The sequence below is a fragment of the Dermacentor andersoni genome, chromosome 8 (assembly GCF_023375885.2).
Source record: "Dermacentor andersoni chromosome 8, qqDerAnde1_hic_scaffold, whole genome shotgun sequence".
In the NCBI taxonomy this organism is placed as follows: domain Eukaryota; kingdom Metazoa; phylum Arthropoda; class Arachnida; order Ixodida; family Ixodidae; genus Dermacentor; species Dermacentor andersoni.
The window spans coordinates 136,970,429-136,994,895 of record NC_092821.1 but is presented as its reverse complement, the minus strand read 5'-3'; the positions used below and the strand labels follow the sequence as shown (position 1 = coordinate 136,994,895).

The following is a 24,467-nucleotide window of genomic DNA, read 5'->3' as shown; positions in this document are numbered from 1 at the left end:
CTAAATAAATCAAAATTCAGTGACTGATAATACTTTAAACGAGATGGCAGAGAGAAAAACAAACGTTCCATACCAGAATTCAAGCGTGGTACAGCAACCTTCCAGTTTTCTCCACGTCTAGTATGTAATATTTCTCATTTGTTTCTAAATGTGCCAAGGCATCGAGGCTATGAATATTTTTTTTTCACTTTATATTTAAACCGAGCACTCAAACGGTAGCGGTATAGCTTGTGAGCTGTAATAACATGTGCCCTGTGAAAGAATTCTGCAGTGGTTGCATTATGACGAGCATTGTATACGTGGCGTAGATACCGTTTTTGCATATGGAATATTTTTTGTGTGTTAGAGAAAGTAGTTGTGCCCCAGACAAGTTGGCAATAGTTGACGTGGGGATAGAAAAGAGAATTTTAGACCAATATTTTTGTTTTAGTAGAAAGCATGTACCGGAGACGACCGACTACACCGGTTATTCGAGCAAGTTTGGGTAATACAAAATTCACATGCGGTTCCCAGAACAGATTGGTAGTGAATATCACACCTAGACATTTAAACTGGTCAACAATGTCAACAGGGTGAGAGTTTAAAACAATATCGGCATGAGGAGGAACAGGTTTATTTTTCGGCCGGAAGACAACTGCTTTTGTTTTATTTTCGTTAATCTTCATGTAATTGGATAAGGACCATTGCTGCAGTTTGACTATGGTATCATTGCAATCAGTGATAAGTTTATCGATGTTATTACCAAAAAAAAGTATGCTGGTATCATCTGCATATATAATAAATTTGGCGTTCTGATTAATGTTAACAATGTCGTTTTTGTACAGGTTAAATAGCAAGGGGCCTAATATGCTGCCTTGTGGAACACCACAAAGCAGTGGCAGCACTCGTGATCGCGTGTTGTTTATTTCGACTACTTGACATTGATGAGATAAATATGATTGCAATAACTGTAATTCACACCCTCGTATACCGTAAAAGTCCAGCTTCTGCAGCAGAACATCATGATTAACCAGGTTGAATGCCTTAGAAAAATCGACAAATAGGCTGAGTACTATTTTCTTGCGTTCAAACTGAGTTAAAATATACTCTTTTTGGTGAAGCAGAGCTAATTCTGTAGACATATTCTTCCTAAACCCAAACTGGTGTTTCGTTATTATTTCGCAGTGATGAACAAAGTTTACAAGCCTACAGTGTATTATTTCTTCAAGGGGCTTAGAAAATATAGGTAAGATAGACACCGGACGGTAATTGCCCAATTCATTTCGGCTTCCCTTTTTAAAAAGCACTACTACTTTTGCGGTTTGCATTTGCACTGGAAATGTCGATGTCATCAAACATTTATTAAAAATATGCGTTAGAACTGGTGCAATGACATCTGCGACATACTTTACTGGTTTTACTTGGATTTCGTCGATATCTCTACTGCTGCTGTTCTTTAAATTTTTTATTGTTGAAATTACTTCCTGTACATTCACTGGCTGTAGAAATATTGATTTTTCATTCCGCGTACTGATATACTAACATGCATTTGAGGAGCTTCCTGGCGTACTAATATTTGTAAAAAAAATATTGAAAGCATCAGCCAGTTCCGCCTCGTGCAAAACTTGGCCATCGATTGTTAGTTTAGACATGCAGGTACGTTGGTTATCGCGACGCAATAGCGTGTTTAATTTGTCCCAGAGCAACTCACTCGGCACATTTTTGTCGTCCAAAAAACGTGAGGAGTACTCTTTACGTGCAGTGCGCAGTTGTTTCGTTAGTTGGTTCCGATACCGTTTAAAGACGGCCAAATCATCAGGATTACGGGTGTTTAAGAACTGTCTGTAGAGCTTATCTTTTGCTCTCATTTGTTGATAAAGTTCATGTGTGGCCCATGGCTTTCGAATTTTTCTACTCTTTTTACGTCTTTTAACAGGAAAATGCGCATTGTACAATCTTTTGAAGGTATCTAAAAAAAACATTGTAGGCATTGTTAGCATCATGACTATTCAGTACTTCACGCCAGTCTGTTCGAAGCAGCTCATTCCTAAACGCGTCAAGAGCCGTATCGGTTACTGGCTGGTAAAAACTGTCAGCAGACGAACAGTTTACAGTGCGGGCAACTTGTAAACAAAGGAACACGGGAAGGTGATCACTAATGGAACATGATAGGACACCAGCTATTATATCTTGCGATGAAAGGTTTGTTATGAAGATGTCTAGTACTGACTCACATTCAGTTGTTATTCTTGTTGGCTCTTTAATAATTAAACGTTGTCAAATCCATATGACAAGAGAAGGTTGTTAAAATTTGTACTAGTAAGTGTGTTAACACCCATATCAATACTATAATCACCGGCGGCGATCAGCTTATACTTGTTTTCTACAACGAATGAAAGAAAGCCTTCATAAAAATTACAAAAAATGTTGAAATATGCCCATTTGGCGGCCGATAACAGACCGAATATATTTCCTTACCTGCAATTAAAGTTAACACTTCATAGTCTGGAGTCACTATGCTAAATGAATCAAGCAGTTCACAGTCCATTTGTTCCAAAGTGAGAATCGCAGTGCCACATCCGCGACCACAAGGGCGGTTGATGTAGTACGTATTGTCGCCTTTCATTCTGAAAACGTCACTCTCGTTCGTGCTCCATGTTTCGCTGAACATAATAACAGAAAAGCTGAAAGAAAATTTAGTGAAGAATTCTTCTAAAGAAAATGTTTTGTTGCGGACAGATCTTGCGTTTAGGTGTACACATTTTAGTACGGAAGACCTAAAATTAGATACCATAATGTTCAGGTCATCTGGTGAGTAAAAAGTGTGCTCATACATCTTTGCCCTCTTCCCTTAAGTATAGCACTCAGTACACACTTCATTTTGGCTGAAGGCGATGAAGGTCCTCAAGGCATTTAATATGGATTGCGTTTGCCCCATCCGTCATACGCACAAGAACCTTCCCATGGGAATACCATACATATTTGAACTTGGCCTCTTTCGCCCAGTTTTTTGTTGCCAGAAGCAGTTGTCGGTTGTGCATGGTTAAGTTTTCTTGGATGAAGATGTGTGGGTTACTGTCTTTTAGGTTGTTCTTCTTACTCAACCACGATTCTCTGATCGCCTGCCTTGTGAAGCGCACGATTATGCCGGGCATCTTATCTTTCTGAGCGGGCAGCCTGTGTGCCGAGGCAATGTCCTGTTCAACGAGATGAGGCGCCTTGAACTTATCGGCAACCTCATTCAATATCGTGAGCAAGTTTTCATCTTTCAGAGAAGCAACACCATGAACTTCCAAATTAAGCTGCCTATTTCTAAACTCAAGATCATTTACTTCTCGTCGAAGTTGCACCTGAGCTGATAAGTTGTTTTTATCCCTTTCATCCAGTTCTTGCACCTTCTTTCTGAGCACTCTAATCTCATTTTCTTGCACACCGATTGTGTTTTTTAACTCCTCAAAAATGGCAGACATGTGCGTGATAGATTCTTCTATGGCGTCCACTCGAGTTACGAGGGCTGGTAGGCTTTCAAGCTTCAGATTAATAGATGTAAGGATAGCCTTAATATCTGCATCGGTCTTGCTTTCGTCACTGCAGCTACCATGTGACGCCGGGCTCTGACAATCTTGGCATCGCCACGCTTTCTTTGCAGCGTCAGATTTTCCTTTGAAAGACATTTCCGCCAGCCCCGCACATTTTCCGAAATGGTACTCGTGTGCGCACTCTGAACAAACTACGCGTCCTTCGCTCTCAAGAAAGACCCCATTACAAGTGCAGCAGACGTTAGACATGGTTTTCACTGCGACAAGATGTCGCTAGAACCAACACATGAAAGTACACTACAGGTCTTTGGCAGCGACCGCAGCACAAGCACTAACAAGAAGAAGAATGCGAGTACAAACTAACCTGCACAGTTTTTGGCAGCAGAGTAAGTGGTTATGTTCGCTGGATGCTGCTGCCGCTGCCAAATGAAACGCTTCGCCAGATGCTTCCGATATTTATATGGTCGATGGCTCCGTCAGGCGCGCAGGCGCACTGGATGCTTGCAGCGATGATAGCAGCAGTGATTTCGTGCGAAGCCGGTCGTGCAGTAGAACAGGAGTAGAACGGTCACGAGTGGCAGGGGAACCCAGGCAGCCCGCCGTGTCCGATGGGGCCGGGCAACTTCAGACGATCCAGGTGAAGACCGCTCTCCGTCGTACCAAGCGGCATCTGCAACTTAAGCGAAATGTCTGTAACCCGGATGCGGCGCGACGCACAAACTGTACAAAGACATGCGTGCGTCATGATCAACTTCGTTGCTTATCCGTATAAAGATCGAGTACAACAAACATCGAAATGACAGAAAAAAAAATCGCCATAATGTTTCGCACAAAACGGCGGCGATACATTTCTGTCATGGCTCCCTCACATGAGGCATCGCGGGGAGGGTGCAGCACCGTGTAGCCGGCGACGTTTTGTTGTTATCTGAGCCTCCGGCCGCACACCAATTTTTATTGAAGACGCCGTGAAGCTTCGGCCATCACAAACATGTGGCTGGTGTTGCTTATTTCACTAAAGAAAAACAATTATTAAACAGAAACGCACAGACAGCGACGCCCAAATTTGTATGCTATAGACAGCTGCTTCTTTAGTGCACTTTTCTGCACTTTTTCGCTATCACACTCTCTCTCGTAGGCCCACACTACGCGTATACACAAAAACGCTTGTTCGTCAGCTTCCTTAATATATACTTGATTGCATAACTGATTATAAAATACACGACTTGCACACCCGTATCTCTTTTGTCGGTTAGCAAAAAATAAGTTTACTTATTTCAGCACACCTAATGATTCATTTACGCCACAAAAAGCAGTTAAAACCAGTGTGGTTTTCTTCTGCTTGGGTTTTTCCAGCAACACTCTAAAGACGCAAAGTGCACTGGTTCTATGGAGGCTTGCTCTGCTCTAGGTGCCTGTGGATTTTCAGACACGCACAAATCTTGATCAAAAAATGGTGGCTTGACGCGCGCCGTCTTCCCGGCGGCCCAGTGCTGCGCATGGCGCCGCCGAACGCGCTCTATATTCGAGGTAATCTGTGGTATGTTTGCAAAGACTCGGCAAGCCGAGACCGCCGATTTCTTCCTGTGCCCTGCGTTCTGGCGCGCAAGGGAGCTAGTGTTGCAGGTCGCTTAATGTGCATAATAAAGGGAAAAACAGACAATCAAAATTATTTCCCTTTATTAATTACTTCCCTCCCCCTTACAGGTTTCCGCAGAACTATTACGTCAAACCTTTGCGTTTGGCTCTAGTTGTTGACAAATTCGACTACCATCTGCTAGCCGCTTGGTTAGCCCAGATGCTAGAGTGGCTGCCCCTGAAAGGCGGTGGTCCCGGGTTCGAGCTCCGGACCAGGAGAAATTTTTCTTCAACTGCAAGGCTTTTCTTTCGAGGAAACCGTATGGGTTTCCTTTGTAGCAATTGCTGCGAACGGGTGGACGTCTGATTTTCCCTTTATTAATTACTTCTGTGCACATTGCGGGTTTCAGCAGAACTATTACGTCAAACTTAATGTGAAGTTTCGGAGGTGCGTTGAAGGGAGGGTCAACGCGAAGCGTTCGTTAGCTACTGCTGACGTTCTTCAAAACGCCAGCGTCGTGACATCTAGTGGGTGCGTTCACCGAGAGATCTATTTGTGTATGCCTGTACGCGTAACATCATAGGTGTTGTTCTAATAAGCAAGCACATGCTCACTTCAATTTATAAGGCCAATAAAGCTATGATCCTATTTAGTGTAGTTGTGTAATTCTTTGCTATCACTATCGATGTTCCTCATTCCTGCGAAACCGCGTCATTTTATTTTCGTAGGTGACTAAATACCTGTTTAGCCAGTCAAAATTTCTAAATGCTTTGACAACACATTACTTTGGTGTTTGAATTCCAAAGCGCAGCGAATATTCGCTTCACCATGTTCAAGAACACATCAAGTGTCACATTTCTGAAGTATCACTTCCAGTGTCATTCTTTTTGGTTCCATGAAATGTGTAAGCTTTGCAACATAAACTGAAAGAACTACAAGCAGTACCTGCAGCGTGCACTCGAAGAGGCTTACAATTATTTTGGTAATTTTTGTGAGTACAAGTTGATCCTTTCGTCGTTTTGGGAAAAAAAAAATGAGCAGTCTTGCCCTACTCTGAGCTAAAGCCCCCACTCCAACCTCCCACTTTAAAACCACGAATACTGCATTCAAGACAGTGGCAAGAAATGCAGCAGACCTAATTAATGACATAGAAGGCCATGAGACGCTGCCATTCGCAAGGAGTTACCTAAAGCAATGTATAGGCAAGCCTTCGGTGTGCGCCTCAATGCGTAAGCGACGCAGCGTTGAGAGATCAGAAGTACCTCGAAAGACGTGTGGTCAATAGTAAGTGGTTTCCCTAAGCAGAACGATCAAGTTATAATTGCGTGACTGCTTTTTCCACAGAAATGTGACACTTCATAACTTTAAGAATTATTGCCTGATCAATACAAGTTTACTTCATTTTTTTTCAGTCCACACGTCCTCAAGTAGCAGCTCAGCATGACAGACTGGCTTACGAAAGGAGGCGTAATGTACTTTGCAATAGCATTATTTCTTGCCTTTGTTTCTGAGAACCAAACGGAAGGAGCTGATTGCCTTGAACAAGAATACCCCGGCATCCTTAAAAAACCTGTATATGTCAACGGCAGTAAGTATAGCTCGCCCTCAATTTCTCGATGCCATGCGTTATGTGTACATAGATCTCTCACAAGCTAGGATATCACTACCACGTGACAATATTCTTCTGCGAATAACTGAAGGCTGTAAATTTAAATGTTTTACGCAGACGAGCCCTAAATCCCGCATACTCGGAGCGGTAAGGAAATGTGGATACTTCCGTTATAAGTACTCTTTAGAACGGACAAACGTATCACGCAGCACACTACAGGGTGTTTTTTGGAACAGAAAGAATCTTTATAAATACACTGTAAGCAAAATGAACGTGGGTCTTTTACAGGGAAGTTCCTAGCCGACGCAGATATCAAGTGGGCTAGCATTATCTATTTAAAAAATCTCATCATTAAATATCAGCAATAATATTTTTATTAGAACCTCGGGCGCAGTTAGCAAATAGATGCGGTCACATGTTATGGAACCTTCATTTTATAAAAATATCTGCAAAATTCAATTCGTTTGATACATTCTTCCTAAAGTTGCAGTGCTCAACCTGATTATTCTTGTATCATAGTCAACCAGGAACGCACAAACGGGAGCCCCTGTGCTATAACTAACGTTAGCATACTGTCACGAAAAGGGCAAGCAAGTTTGAAATTACTAAATATCGCGGTCAGTCTCGGTGAATTCCAATACAGCACGTTTTGCCTGACAAGCACCCGCCATGGCGTGAGAGAGATAGAGATAGAGAGAGAGAGAGAGAGAGAGAGTAAACATTTATTTATAATGAGGTGGGGCGACTTCCTCGTAGGGCCGATCCCTTAGTTCAGGGCTACATTGGCTCGCGGCACTCCGCGTGCCCGTCGGATCATCCATCGCTGCTACCGCGGGTCTAAGCTGGTCAGCGCAGTCTTCCAGGAGGAAGGTGAAGGAGTAGGGAAGTAACCAGCAGGGTGTGGGCCTTCCCAGGTGCAATGATATACTGTGGGCTTTGCTCAACAATAGGGGCAGTATGAGGGATATTGTGTGGGAAGGAAGAGGTGAAGATGAAAGTGACAGGGAAATGAACTAGTTCGAAGCTGTCGCCACGCGATGGCATTTTTGTAATGCTGTGGAGCTTCAGTGTAGTTCAGTGCTTCTGTCGGTGTGTCGTCTGGGTTGGACAGCTCGTCCGATGTCGCCCGGCTAGCGAGCTCGTTCATTGCCAAGGAGAGAGGCGTGTCCAGGTGCCCAGACAATACGCACCCTGGGCAACGCTGTGGTGTGTAACGGTGTAAGGATGCATTGCGTGTAAGGTGTGACCATCCCTTGTATCAAAGTCCTGCAGGCAAGAAGTGTCGGTACTTGCTTCGACATGAACCATAAAAACTTTAATGAATGAAAAATCAGACATCCACCCGTTCGTAGCAATTGCTACAAAGGAAACCCACACGGGTTCCTCGAAAGATAAGCCTCAGAGTGGAAGAAAAATATGTCCTGGTCCGGGACTCGAACCCGGGACCACTGCCTTTCCGGGGCAGCAGCTCTACGATCTGAGCTAACCAGGCGGCTAGCATATGGCAGGGCGAAGTTGAATTTGTCGACAACACACGAAGCAAAGGCAAGTGTTTAATGTAGTAGTTCTGCTGAAACCCGCAAGGTGGAGAGAACTAACTAATAAAGGGAAAATCAGACATCCACCCGTTCGTAGCATTTGCTACAAAGGAAACCCATACCGTTTCCTCGAAAGCAGTTATAGCAACTGAAAGAACGCGTGGATCTCATTTTCCCTTTCGAGGAACCCGTATGGGTTTCTTTTGTAGGAATTGCTACGAACGGGTGGACGTCTGATTTTCCCTTTATTAATTACTTCTCTCCACCTTGCGGGTTTCCACAGAACTACTACGTCAATCATAAAAGCTTCTTCACGCACGCAGTCACTAAGATTTTCTTTGTTAACGTAATAACAGGGCTGCCTTTTGTGCACTACATGCACGCTCGGCTTTGTTATTGCTTTGACTGAGCAATAAAGTTCGTATAGATAGCTTGAGTTCGATGCGATTTCGAATATTTTCAGAAAATCGAAGTCCAATAAAATGTGACTGCTTCCTAACTTTTCCTAAAACTTCTTCCCTTATTAAAGAGGAACAACAAATTTTTGTTATGTACTCCGGTATGTCCAAAGGCGTACTATTCCACATTTCTAAGCTCGCGCTTCTTGTTCGCCATCAAACATATTATCTTGCACATTGAGGCATAAACGTATCTATGACAGTGGCGGCTATGTCATGGCCGCCGGACCTGCCCTGCCCGCTTTTCATGCTTCTGTAGTAACCAGTGTGACCGCCTTAAAGCTATTGTGTTCCAAGTTGACTGGTGGTGGCGCAAATGTACATAATCTGATTGACATTCTTAGCCTATTTCAGCCACTTTGTGTCTATGAATCATATTTCATTTTGAATGCCACAAAAACGAAGCACTTCAAGGGGTACTTGATGGCTCAGCGTTTCTGAGAAGCGAGATTTAGGAGCCCAGCTGCAGCAAACGCCAAATACATGACGCCTCAAGACGGTGAGAACTTGGTGTGTCGGTTCGTTGCTTGACTTATAATCGCATTAACAGCGACATCCATCGCACGGAGAGTTCTGTCAGAATTTCACTGCTTCATTAGGTAAATGGTCGAAAGTGGGTTTCCCTTGTCCGTCCGTCTGCCGAGTCTGTTGTGCTGACGACTGCCCTTGTCGCCATCGACGACACAGAACAATAATTTTTTTCGACGTCAGACCCCCTCGACATGCCCACCTTTGCCATCGCCACAGATTGAAAAAAGATATATCTTCTCCATATCAGCCTCGACTGGGGTTCCAACTCATGCCAGAGAAGCAGTGCGCATTTGGGATTACAGCGCGCTGACCGCTGACCGCTAAGCTACCATGCTACTTTTGTTTTTGTGGTATGATATATTTCAGTGAGGGAAATAGTGCATGTACACGAATAATTTAAAATACTTAGAGCGCCAGATGGTCATAATGAGCTACAGGAGAGCGAGAAGTACATAGAGAAAAAAGGTTATAGAAACTAACAACTTCCATCCCAATGAAATCGTCAAGAAAGACGTTAAAACCCTGAACTTACGCGTACACCACTCCAGCTGACATTCATTTTGCTCGTAAATGTCCTTCAAGTGAACCATCAACTCAAAGAAATGCACCCTTCAGGAAACTATTCCTTCCGCATTTCGGTCTCGCGTACGAGCTTTACATAGGCTATGCAGGGTTGTCAGAAAGAACAAATCGAGTGGTAAGTCATCACACGGCACGTCATCATACTGCAATATTTTAGATCAATGACCTTCTGCAAATTTCTAGACAGAACATCCCAGAATAAAATGGCACATTTACAGACAAGCAAGAAGCGTTCAATAGTTTCAGACGTTACAAAGGCGGCAGTTAATGGGCGAAATGAAAATAATCATTTTCTGATGCAATGTTCTAACTATCTAGGTCTCAATGTGTAAATTGAAAAAAATGTTTTCTAGAGGCGGGTAGTTCCATTTTAAGCAGTCCTGCAAACACATCATGTTCTCGTCATACGACGCATACTTATCGATGAGACATTGACCGGCAAAACATGAATATTATGTTTTGTAAATCTTTTTCGCCGCCATCGCGTTAAAGTACTGGCAGATATTTAGAGCAAGTCTTTGGACTTCGCCCAGTATCCGACAGCAGTAGCACACATGCACGAATTTCCGAGGCCAGTACTAGCAGTGCTGTAGTGAACTAATGTTACATTATGTGACATCGCAAAGAAAATGATATTGACGAGACGACGATGTGTAATGGTGCAATTCTTGGTTGTCATGCTCTTGAAAGCAGGGTCGGCAGCATAAATGAGACGTGCGTGACAGCGATGAAAACAAGCCTCCTAAACGGCTCATGCCCACAACAGAGGATGCGGCGACATTTCAGCACAGTAGACTCCGCCTAAACGGAACACAACGAGACATAGAGAAGCGTTCCGTTTATCCGAAGTTTCATTAAGCGAAGAACGCAAAAATAATCTATAATAGTAGCATATATAATAGCGTTCTAAATTTTTCTGCGGCACTTTGCAGAATTTTCAACATTTTCGTTTACAGCGCAAAATGTTTCCCAACAAATCCGCGCAACGCTTGCCTTCAAAAAAGCCCTGAAGACTATGAATTCGAACATGTTGCTGCCTGATCCGAAACAGTAAGGTGCACTGGAACAGTTATATTTATTATGTCATCGTCGCTACAATCTTTCGCCATGGGCTTCTGCGATAATGCCCTAATGGGCCCATCAAAGCATGTAGCAAGGGCATCATCTTAAGTAAAGTATCCTGTGGCGTGAATGAAAAATAATATTTGGACCCTCAGTTCAGAGTGTTTTTTCTTCCACTTCAGGAATCAATTATTGCCTAATAAAGCCTTCATGGAGGAAACATCATTGCGACTTCTGCAACTTACTTTGCCTTAACTTGCATGCAACGGCGTGACGAATTGGATTCCTTTGCAACTTCCTTTCGTCACCCTTTCCAACGGGCATTAGATTTTAATTGTTTATATGCGCTAAAATTTACCACGAGGCAGGTAGTAGTTTTAGTTCCAGGTCAGTTTAGGCATGGTTCATAAGAATGAGCGCTTAATTTAACCGAAGTTTAATAACCCTGTGCCTATGAGTGTCCAACCAATGTTGGTGCCCTCGTTCTGTTTATCAGGCATTTCTGCTTAAGCGAGTTTTGTTTATCGGGAGTCTGCTGTAGTCGGCGTAAAGCAACGTGGGAAGCACCCACAATATAGGTGCCAGCAGTAACGTCGCCATGTCGCCAATTCGAAAGCACCCGCGTACTTAGATTTAGGTGCACGTTGAAGAACCCCAGATGGTTCAAATTTCCGGAGTCCCACACTATACGGCGTGCCTCACAATCAGAAAGTTTTGGCAGGTAAAGCTCCATAATTTAATCTTTTAACGTTGTTTGGTGAGCTCATTCAATTATCTGCCTGTGGCAAGCGTTGGTGTATTTAAGCTGTGTAGAGTGCCAGCCCAGAATGTCGTCGACTACTCTAGACGAGAAGGACCAGGTTCTCTCGGTAAGCAGCTCTTGCGGAGCGGCATGCTTGAACTCGAAACCACTAAGGCTGCACATTAGCATTACACAGCAGGCATCGCGTGACATCTGAAATTCCTGAACTTTCAGTCCCAGGTAGGCAAATAAATGTTACAAATTATTTCACCATCGTTACCACACGCCCTATGTAATGTAGCCAGACCCTAGAGAGTTGGCACTATAGTGCGACACTGAAGCCTAATCGTCATTCGGTGCAAAATGCGAAGAGTTGAGAAAGTTTGGAAAACATCAATTGTCTTCCGCACAAAATATGCACAAGCAATCTAACCATAGTAATAATACAACGCAAATTATTGAGATGAATAGCTTCAATAAACTAACCAGGATTTCTTTGAATTAGTTAATACTTCGCCTTCTCTCTGTGCCAGATGCGCCTCGTAATGCCTTGTGCATCTCACAGGGAACATTCGGAGTAAAAAGAGTATATAATGCCATTTCGCTTTCCTAGTACAAATGAAAAGTTAACAGGGGCTATGGTACGCATGCTCACATAGTGAACATTGTGGTTCTAAAAGAAATAATTATAGCGCCGATTATGCTGCGTAGTCGAACTTGAAGCAGCGTGCACGCGCTGCGTAAGATGTTTGAGCAGCAGAGAATGCATTTAACGTTCGTATTATTAAATTACGTTTACGGATTTTCGCGCCTGTGAAATGATATCGCCAAATGGGCGCCATGAAGCACGAAATAAGAAACTAGGAACATGCAATCCACCTAGCGACGTCGTGCTTCTACATTGTTTTCCTAAAACATGGCGCCACCACAGAGTGGGATGGTTGTCGACTTCCAAGATTAATGACACCCTGGATAGACTGAGAGAGTCTGAGTACTTTTCCACCCAGGCGTTCTAAAAAGCGATACCAACAGGTTGCAGAGAAAGAGTGAGGTCATGAGAAGGCCGCAGTTGTATCACCAGACAGGCGACAGTAGATTACCTGAGAAGCGCCTTTTATGAATTCCGCTGAAACACGTCGAAAAGCCACCGGAATCCCTCAGCGAGCACTCGGATGTTACAAATGAATGTGCCACTGCAAAACGAATTTCTGCAGGCCAGATCACAAGGGAAGCCATCGTGTGCGGCCGGTTCCGGAAACAGGGTCTCACTTCCCTTCGTTCTGTTTATAACAGGCTATGGTATTAATGACGCCGCTGTCCCTAAGTGTGACTTCAAACAGTGGCATCTTCAACGGTTTTGTTTCCTTGCTTCCCCACTAATCTGCCATTTTGTTCTGTAACAGAGCTGAGCGTTTCACCATGATGAAGTGCTACCACTGAAAAGGCAAATTGTTCGCAATGCAATCCATGCACATATCAGAATTAAAACACGCACATTTTGCATAAATAATTTAAATTTTAGGAGCATCGGTGCTAAAATTTTGATCGCATTATAGGGCACTGCATACTGGGGGACTGCAGATATGTATGGCATCCTGGGGTTATTTAACGTGCACCATATGTGGGGTGCATGAGCGTTCTTGCATTCCTCCCCCATCGGAATGTGGAAGCCTTTACCGGCAGAGCAACCCCATAGCCAGCAGTGCAACGCAATAACCGATAAGGTACTGCGGGGATCTCAGCTTAAGCGGGAACGAGTTCGTATTGCGCGAAAGCGGAAATATGAGTGAAATGTTAAAATTTAGCCAGCGAGAATTCATATTTGAAACATACAGCACTTCCATTAGGCTGTTCGTACAAACAGTATCAAGTGAACGTCTCTACAGGTCACTGCATTGTGAGTAAGACTGTCCAGTTGCCAAATGGAACAAGTGAATCATTTCGGCGACCCTGCATCAAGCTCACGTGCCTTGTCCATGAAAAAAAACTGAAAGAAGAATAGTAAGTACAATTTTCTTCAGAATGGACTGAGCAATATCTATTTCTCTTCAAGCATTCTAAGTTTAATGTTTTCAACTAGATTTATATGATACAATTGTAGTATTTGGGGCACTGGAACGTACAAAAACAAATTGTATTCGTTTATTGGGAGTGGGGCTCTAGAACATTAAAGAGGGCTAGGCATTTCAAATCCTGCGGATGAAATCTCCGCAAGGCCTACATTTATTATACTTATACAAATTCTTTGTTTTCGTCTACTGCTCAGATACAATACTTTGTAACTGAGGTGCGCATGAACAAAACCACATATACAACATACTTTTTGATAACACGCGTCAAACTGACAAGAAAATTGAGTTTATTAACGGCAGATCAACACAGAACGTACCAGAAAAAGGTAGTGATCTCTAGCCACAAAGCAAGTGACGACAAGCAGTAAGCCTGTGGCTGGTTCTTGGATGCTTTCAAGCACTTCAACTCGGCAGAACACGTGGCTCTGGCTGAAAAATTATACTTCTACGAATTCCGTCAACCTTCCCTCTCTGTGTTTGTCAATTACTCTCAAATCGTACCCAGTCCGTCACTCTATGTTCAACCAGAAGTAAAGCTACTCAGCTGAAACGTACCGTGCCACAAGGTTCAGAGAGTGTACGCCAATGATGTAGTTACATAACTACAACACTACCGTGTATTTGGATATGTCGAGGACACTTCTAGATTATCGACTTATGCGCGTTACACAGAAACAATTATTAATATTCAAATCAATCAATAGTTAATGAAGATCATCATGGTGTAGCTATAGAAGAATTATAATTGACTGCAACAAAGCTTGCGTGTTTCAGCCTGCCGCTGTTTTCGGCGAATTTCCTAAAGCAAGGAAGACACTGTACACCTAAACCTTGAAACGTTACTGGAGTGTTTGAAGAAAGAACTCACGAAAAATTCAATTTGCAGACGCCAGCGTAGATGGGCCTACCCCATGTTATTGCAGCAGCATTTTCGAATAGAGCAAGAATACTTCTTCAATGCACCTAGCCATTAGAGGCACCGTCGAAACACCCATCACCATGCTTAGTAGCAAGATCCCCCTCCGAAAAAAAAAAGGAATTTATCACATGGAATGCCTTAAAATTAATTGTCGAACGAGTCTGCGCCGCATCCAGCGTTTTTGTAGAACGTGCAATGGCACGGTTTTAATGATGGGAGTAATGCAGTTTACAAGCCAGTTACGTATTTCTGTTTTGCGTAGACAATGACAAGTAAAACTCGAATGCAAGAAAGTGAGTTGCTGCACTGAACGGACTGTCGCTGCTAAGAATCGAGCTCACATCAACTTCAGTCATCCCTACTTTCTATGTTCATCAGGCCCATATTAAAACTATCGACCCTAATGTGTTTTTGTCCCCAAGACTTTGTGGTATCTTAACGGTAAATGTAAGGGTATGCCGTGGATTAGCACCAACTTGTGCGTAATGTAGTTCCTTAAATACAACAGCAGATCGTTGAATAAAGAACTACTGCTCTGGAAAGGACCACACGACAGACTTGCTTATGAAACACGGTCAGGCTATTTACTCGTCCCTAAAATATTTTTGTGGAGAAGGCTCACTCCGCTATTTAGGTAGACCGAATAGCCGCCGAATACAAATGTATAGACCAGCCCCCTGTTCCCTCACTATTCCGCTTGGGTAGCTACAGCTACTTGAGCCGTGCGTTTATAGTGGCCACCTGGGATCTAAAGTTTACCGATAGTTGGAGGCGACTGAAAAAGTTCCATACGTGATGTTCTCAAAACAATATAAATGTTTTATCGAGAACTCCACTAGTAATACACACATGAAGCCTAATCCTTTCCGAAGGAAAAATCAGACCTTAAGATTGGACGACACATCAAAAAGCCTTTACTGATAAAACATTCCTACGTATTCCTAATATAAAATGACGAATGTCTATGAATACAAGCATTACTACATAACACCTTGCTTCAGCTTAGCGTAAAGTACTCTGTACCTCTCTCAGATTGCCATCGGTTCCCCCAGCTCCCAGCAAGAATGTACATAAGCAGGTCCTGCACGTTGGACTCGAAGCCACAATTGCAGAACTCCGTCCGGATTATATATCGTAACCACGAATCGAGTTCGCAAGATAGGGCTTTCGGAAAATGCCTGTGATGAATACCTTTCCATGCAAAAGGCGCCTTTGTTCAATAGATAGCATTTCCTAAATAAACCATGCTAGTGGCGACGCTGTGTGGCACTCTAGGTGACTTTAGGAGAGACCATATCTGTGAAAACTCAACCCTCGATAAACGCACTTTTATGTTATTAATTTTACTATGGTACAAACCTATACCTTAGTATTTTTCAACGTTCCACCATTGCACCAATTCTAAACTTTGCCGCCAAATTTATTGTCATTGCCTTATTAGAATTTATATGATGTATTATATTGCTTCTTTTCTTCCCGTCTGCTTATCTTTAATTTTTGTCCCTGTCCCTACGTTCCTGTTAATAAGGCGGGCGTAGGCCAGCCTGCTCCTTGCATTCTTTTTCTTTCTGTAGGTTTTATAGAGTTCAGAAATTCTAGCATTATCCAGCTCATGAAGACTGTCGACTATAATGTTTATGAGCAGTTATTGTAGTTAATCAGCCTATTGTTGCAAACGCCGTTTATTTTAAATATGTTGTGGTCATTGTGCTACTTCCGTAGCACAATGCAGCAGGCACTGTCTCCGGTATCAGCGCGTTGCTGTGACACTCGCTTGCCGAATTCGCCCCAAGCACGTAACATGGCATGACGACGACTGTATTGCGACGCCGCCGTGACGACGGAGGAAGAACTGAGAAGGAATGTCGGTAAAACGACGAAGGCGCAATGATGACGATAGTATGGAAAGAAATAGATAGCGATGATAATGACGATGGCATAACGACAGCCGCATCACGACGGCAGCAGGTAGACAATTCCATGGCGAGGAGTGTATGACGATGACGGCGTGATGACTGTGCACGAAGAGTGTATGACGACTCTGGTATATGATGATGGCGTCACGGGGGCCGCCGAGTGATGATGCTGGAATGACAACGACGGAACGATCACGATGGCATGACATCAACGGTACGAAAACGGATGCTTAACTACGACGGCCTGACGGAGGCCCCTGACGAAGCTTTACGGTCTATGTCCTTCATTTTTTTATTAGCTAGAGTGTTTTATCAAGATTGATCTATTGAGGTGAAGATTTAACAAAACGCCAAAATGCCTGCACAAAATAATTAAACGGTCATGTAGCTAAGCAAAAAGCTGCAGGAATAAACTTTCTATTTTCATATTTTGAAATTACCAAGTTAAAGCCCAGACATAGTAAAGTCACATCTGCCCACCAGAAATCATCGGACTCGCATTACTTTCAAGCTATCTCACCCTGAAAAGGGTCTAAATGTGCGTCGACGTTGCGGTTACTGTCAAACTCTGAGCGGGAGTCACTTGTCTTCTTGATTCTACCGTTTTTATTCCAATTTGTTATTACAGTGATATCGTTTCGTGGTCAGTATGGTAGACGGCCATGGGCTGAACGACGATGTTGGAACGGTTTTTAGCAAACGCCTAGTCTACACATGACTGATGACGTGTAGTTGGTACATTGACATGTGTATACCACTGAATGCCGAACCTACCCAGCAGGAACGACGCTAACCACTTTTTTGTTTATGTTATTTATTTAGTTCATACTTCAGACCTAGTTCAGGTCCAAGCAATGTGGTAAAACACAACAATAATACAATGCATCAATCAACCAAGCAGGGTGGTAAGACACAACAGTAATACAATGCATCAATGAATTGAAACAGGCAACAACGAGTTATTCCAGTATGTTATAGTTCGGAGAAAAAAAAGGATACTTGAATACATCCGTCGGTGCAAAATTGGGCCTTAGTGAATTCGGATGATGGCGTCGATCAAGTAAGCCTAGACGTTGAAGTAGACCGATAGGATGCTGGCTTAATTGATAAATCTCCATTAAAAAGCATCAAATGAAGTCGAATTCTTAAGTTTTCCCTTCGCTGCTCAAGGATTTCGATGCCGTTATCACGCATTATTTGTGAGGAAGAGCCATATCGAGGGAATTTCTAATATATGAATCGCCCAGCTTTCTCTGTACCCCTTCGAGACATTTAATATTTTGTTTAGGGAACCGGTCCCAAACAACACATGAATGTTTAAGTTTAAATCTAATTAATGAATAATAAGCAAGCAGGGACGCTATAATGTAAAACAATTCTAAACTTTTGTATTCATATTTTGAAATCAGCCCTCCACGATTGGTGAAAAACTTTTTTGGACCACCTCCACTTCACCTGACTGTCACAGGACGTCACGAAATCCGCGCTAGCTCCCCATCTTATATGACGCATACATATTGATTATGCATGATTTGACCGAAAAAAAGAAAAATAGCTGTTTCTGATTCGACGTCTTTTCGCCATTAGCATTCGGCTATTGGAACATGAACCTGGCAGCGTTTAACGCTAGAATGTTATCTAGTGAGGCGAGTCTAGCAGTGCTATTGGAGGAATTAGAGGGCAGTAAATGGGATATAATAGGGCTCAGTGAAGTTAGGAGGCCAAAAGAAGCATATACAGTGCTAAAAAGAAGCACGTCCTGTGCTACCGGGGCTTAGCAGAGAGAAGAGAACTAGGAGTCGGATTCCTGATTAATAAGGATATAGCTGGTAACATACAGGAATTCTATAGCATTAACGAGAGGGTGGCAGCTCTTGTTGTGAAACTTAATAAGAGGTACAAAATGAAGATTGTACAGGTCTACGCCCCTACATCCAGTCATGATGACCAGGAAGTCGAAAGCTTCTATGAAGACGTGGAATCGGCGATGGGTAGGGTGAAAACTAAATTCACTATACTAATGGGCGACTTTAATGCGAAGGTAGGCAAGAAGCAGGCTGGAGACAAGGCAGTGGGGGAATATGGCATAGGCACTAGGAATAGCACAGGAGAGTTATTAGTAGAGTTTGCAGAACAGTATAATATGCGGATAATGAATACCTTTTTCCGCAAGCGGGTTAGCCGAAAGTGGACGTGGAGGAGCCCGAACGGCGAGACTAGAAATGAAATAGTCTTCATACTCTGCGCTAACCCTGGCATCATACAAGATGTGGACGTGCTCGGCAAGGTGCGCTGCAGTGACCACAGGATGGTAAGAACTCGAATTAGCCTAGACCTGAGGAGGGAACGGAAGAAACTGGTACATAAGAAGCCGATTAATGAGTTAGCGGTAAGAGGGAAAATAGAGGAATTCCAGATCAAGCTACAGAACAGGTATTCGGCTTTAACTCAGGAAGAGGACCTTAGTGTTGAAGCAATGAACGACAATCTTGTTGGCATCATTAAGGAGTGCGCAATGGAAGTCGGTGGTAACTCCATTAGGCAGGATACCAGCAAACTATCGCAGGAGACGAAAGATCTGATCAAGAAGCGCCAATGTATGAAAGCCTCTAACCCTACAGCTAGAATAGAACTGGCAGAACTTTCGAAGTTAATCAACAAGCGTAAGACAGCTGACATAAGGAAGTATAATATGGATAGAATTGAACATGCTCTCAGGAACGGAGGAAGCCTAAAAGCAGTGAAGAAACTAGGAATTGGCAAGAATCAGATGTATGCGTTAAGAGACAAAGCCGGCAATATCATTACTAATATGGAGGAGATAGTTCAAGTGGCTGAGGAGTTCTATAGAGATTTATACAGTACCAGTGGCACCCACGACGATAATAGAAGAGAGAATAGTCTAGAGGAATTAGAAATCCGAAAGGTAACGCCGGAAGAAGTAAAGAAAGCCTTGGGAGATATGCAAAGGGGGAAGGCAGCTGGGGAGGATCAGGTAACAGCAGATTTGTTGAAGGATGGTGGACAGATTGTTCTAGAGAAACTGGCCACCCTATATACGCAATGCCTCATGACCTCGAGCGTACCGGACTCTTGGAAGAACGCTAACATAATCCTAATTCATAAGAAAGGAGACGCCAAAGACTTGAAAAATTATAGACCGATCAGCTTACTGTCCGCTGCCTACAAACTATTTACTAAGGTAATCGCAAAGAGTTCTACTCAAATTGAGCACGACGCAACGAGCTATGGAAAGAAGAATGATAGGTGTAACGTTAAGGGATAAAAAAAGAGCAGATTGGGTGAGGGAACAAACGCGAGTTACTGACATCTTAGTTGAAATCAAGAAAAAGAAATGGGCATGGGCAGGACATGTAATGAGGAGGGAAGATAACCGATGGTCATTAAGGGTTACGGAGTGGATCCCAAGGGAAGGGAAGTGTAGCAGGGGGCGGCAGAAAGTTAGGTGGGCGGATGGGATTAAGAAGTTTGCAGGGACGGCATGGTCACAATTAGTACATGACCGGGGTTGTTGGAGAAGTATGGGAGAGGCCTTTGCCCTGCAGTGGGCGTAACCAGGCTGATGATGATGATGATTGGTCAAATGTTTTCGGGCTGCACCCGCTTCACTTGCCTGTCACGCGACGTCACAAAACTGCAAAAACTCACCGCTTCAATGTGACGTGTGCGCGTCAAAGGTGCATTAATATGCCGAACAAAACTGAATTTTCTTCTGAATAGCCGCAGGCTTCCCCGTTCCAAAAATAATAAAAGATGGCTGCCGCTGATCGCTCAGGCACTGCCTACTCGCACCTGCTGGTGAGCATGGGTATATTTGCGTGTATTAAAACTTTTTGCGTGGTCGTGTAATGCTTTCGAGCACTTTCGGCACGTTCACGAGCTCGCTGTGCCAAATCTTCTTTGCTGAGGATCCTTTTAGCGTCATTCTTAAACTTCCGTTGCATGCCGCCATGATTGTCGATGAACCACCGTAAGCTAAGTAAGGGAAAGCGGACCAATCACAGACGCCGGTACCGCCCTATTCATTCAGTTATCAATTTCTAGTGCAGTGGTTCGGCCCAATCGAATCCCTCTCCACGTGAGCGGGCTGCAAGTAATGAAGCACGAAATATAATACGAAGGAAGCTTGCAATAGTTTCAGCATAGCGTTTAAAGAAAAGATGTTTGGAAGGTTGTCAAGACCACCGAAGATTCAGTTTTTAAGTTAACCAGCACCGAAACTAAGCCAGTGTATGAAATAAAATGACGACGACGAATAAAATGACTGCGTCCTGTCGGGTCAGACCGATGTTGAAATCGCCTACAATGACGATGCACACAGAGTCGATAGGAGTGATTCAACTGAAGGCGTCAGTAAGAAACGTCGCAATGTCCTTCTAAGACTTAGCTGGTGGGATGTGTACCGTTGCAATAACGGCCCCGTCCTCCGTCTGGACGCCGATCTTCAAGGCCACGTTGCTGTTCGCCGTCGGACGAAGGTCCACAGCCGTCGACCGAGGTGCGCTCGTCATTAGCAGATTCCCGCCGCCTTCGAGCCAATTCCCGCTTATGCTCACGCCGTCGCTCTCGGAGGCCACGCTGCTCGCCCTCGTTGCGCACAATACGCGTCCTACCCATAGCACGGCCATAACGCAACTGCTCGTAACGTCGCTAGGCAATGCTGACGTCACTGTAAAGCGGCGCACACATTAGACTTTTACAGAATAACACCCCCTCTCACATCCACAGATTGCTGTCCTGGCTCTGCCACGGAACCGAATGTGCAGAGCTGTATCGATTTCTTGGTCTACAAATACCTCTTATAAGCACGAAAAAAAAAAAAAAAAGAAACGCTAACTGAGCCACATACGGCTTCGCTTTCAGGAGAACAAGAGACTATCGTCATCCGACAGTATTTTACTGTTGGTAGGCGCGCTAGTGCTATAAGAAGCAATAAGTCGTTTGAAATATATAAGAAGGCCAACGATACGCTTCAGGTAACTTGCATGGTAACGGAGGCAAACTAAACAACGATGCCAACTGTTAACAGTTATTGTTTCAGAAGAACTTCAGTTTGGCCTAGTTGTGCATATCATACTGACCGCAAGTATAGACGGGGACAGCGGAAGAGAACACAAAAACGATACCGCTCGTGTCGCTTTTCTGTTCTCTTCCGATGTATCCGTCTTTATTGACGGTCGATATTACACGGGATAAGAGTTATTGTGTTTTGTTGAGTTGTATAGAGACGCAAAACACCTCTGGGTTCTGGCGTAGCGTGTTAAAGCCTCAAGACTGATATTGGTACATATAATCAGTTGAAATTTGCATATAAACATTATGAACCTCTAGATCGCATTTTATGAAAAGAAACAGTAATAATTGTATTGGTCCCATGCGAGTAGCTCTACAAATTCGAAAGCACTCGAGGACATTAACGGGCCGGGGCTAAATATATACTACACGTTCTCTAGTCGGCTTATTCTACCCAATTACCTATTAGGCTATCTATAGGCGTTATTGGCGCCATGAAGTTAAAGAAATTAGGTCATGTACAGGTCAAAATACGAAAACAAAAGAAAGAACACGAAGCAGCACCTGTGTTGTGTTCTTTTACTTCTGCCCTCATCTATTCCGCTGTGCAGACATGTCGGTATTGAATCACCAGCTCCTCCAAGCTTCCACTTTAGGTTCCGGGGTTTCGCGTGTCAGAAACAGGATAATAATATGCTCTACGTGGTAGTTGGGGGACTCGGGATAAATTTTTGCTACCTGGGTTCCTTTACCGATGCGCGGTATGCGGGCATTTCTCTTTTATTTCACCCCCTTTGAAACGCGGCAACCGCGGCCGGGATCTCATCTGACGCCCTCGGTCTTAGCTTTGCCACGCCAAAGCTACTTCGCAAGCACGAATGGTGCGCCATGAAGTGTTTTCATAGTGTGTTTTCAACTATCTGAATTTTAAATATTTCCTTGCTTTTAGGATACACATTTGATTTTCCTCAGAGGTCATATGTAGAGTGCGTGAATGTGTTTTGGTTAACTACGACGAGAATACATATCACTATATTTGAAAGTCCTTCACTCCGGTAATGCGGCATAAATAAATAATAGTATGTATTTTGAATATTTTATTACGAGTTCTCAATCTTTACAGAACATCTATGTGAAAGCACACGGACAAAAGATAACTGATTCTTCTGGCAACTAATTTGTGCCATATCTACTGATGTTTGCAATGCCAGGATTTTATGAAGAGCTTACGTAAACCGTGCGTAAAACATTCAAAATTATATTAGTTTAGATGTAACTTCCCAGTGATGTTTATACGAACTGAAATATTTTTCATTGTGGTGCCTTTCGAGCAAGTTACAGGGATGCAAGCAAGAAGCTAGATTGTTCTTGAAACATAATTGTACTTACGTCGGTGCAGACTCTGATTTCTAAAATACGATCATCTCTTCATAAAAAAAGAACACGCGAATGCATAGTAACTTCTGTGTGGGACAAAAACAACCGTTTTTGCAAGTATTGCAAGCAAAATACATAAGGAATAATTTTCATTTCAGCTGCAAGCCATCTGACAATTACGACGAAAACGGCTTTCAACTTGAACCATCAGGAGACGGAGGATTTCCTTTCTGTTGCCCTATGGCTACTGCTAAGAAAAAGCCCTAGACAGAAATAAAGTTGTTTTTTTCCTGCAGGATTCCTCACATATTATACCATGGTAGCTTTTTGCTACATTAAGCTCCATTGAATGCGGTGTCTAAAGGAGGCCATAACATTATTTGCTACATATATTGTCGGAGCCACTTTGTATAAATTTGGGGTATTTCTGCGAAGCCGAGCAGTATATGATATCTCCAGAAATCAACTGCAGAAGACACTGAACGTAAGAAACAAAAGCTTTAAGAAAGAAATTGCGGCATACCCAACGCACGCAGGATCTCAGTAAAGCAATATGTTTCTTGACTTGTTTCAAATAAATGCAATAGAAAGCGACATACCACTCATGCAATTATATTTATTGCTAAGATGTCTTTCCATTCAACCAAATCTAGCTTGAATTCGAACGTCTTGGGCCAGGGTGGTCATCCAGTAGACGCACGTGGGACATCCCTTTTTAACAATAAAGGAAATTCCGTTTGTTCTGTTCCTGCGGACATCCGCTACATGTCCCATTTTGATTGCGTCAAAAGTTCTGCGTAGGTTGTCCGTTATTCCTCCTATGTGTGTAGGGATCTTTTCTTCAAATTAATTACGTACGTGCGAATATTGTTCAACATAATTTCAGCGGTGATATGCTCTGAAGATATTGCTGGCGTTGCGTGGGCCTGCCGCTTAACTATAAGGTTGATTTCTATGGGGAGAAAAGAAAACAAGACTAGTAAGTGCAGGTAATTAATCCACAATTACAGATTTCTCTCACACTGGCTTAAGCGAAAACAAGCATGAACGCAGATCGCCAGTTAATGAACGGTATGTGGGTGCCGTTTTATATGCTTCGATTATTTTATGCAATAAGAATTACGGAGGGCACCTCCATTGCTAAAGTATCCTAGGAACCCCCTGAATAAAACTGAACTATTGAACTAAACGACTTAGCTAAAACAAAACTAATGAAAACTAAAAGTCCTCCTCGCCTCGCCCGCCAGCCTCCCTGTTGGTGGAGCGATGTGGTAGCGCTCGCGTCATTTTCGAATAAAGTGCACGTGTGTCGCTTGTCCTTTTTTTTTTTACCTGTGCTGGCACCACGCAGTGAGCACGACGAGGGCTGCTCACTGCGATCGCCGCAATTACAAAGAGTAAACTGAGAAGGCGAGCTGCGAGGAGGGTGCTTAATGGCCACACTCGAGTAGCACGACTAGCGCCTCGCCACCAGCGCGCCGCTGACAACATTCTTCCGTCGCCATCTATGCTGCTAGACGTGGCCGCCGTGGG

At 43.4% G+C, this 24,467-nt stretch overlaps 1 long non-coding RNA gene across 1 annotated transcript; it reads left to right on the top strand.

Annotated features, from left to right (window-relative positions):
- Positions 1-6,516: 6,516 nt before the first annotated feature.
- On the top strand, positions 6,517-23,229 carry LOC126525806 (uncharacterized). The gene is made up of 3 exons (XR_007598338.2): positions 6,517-6,682; positions 13,503-13,617; positions 23,093-23,229. It is a non-coding gene; the product is annotated as an uncharacterized lncRNA (long non-coding RNA).
- Positions 23,230-24,467: the final 1,238 nt, after the last annotated feature.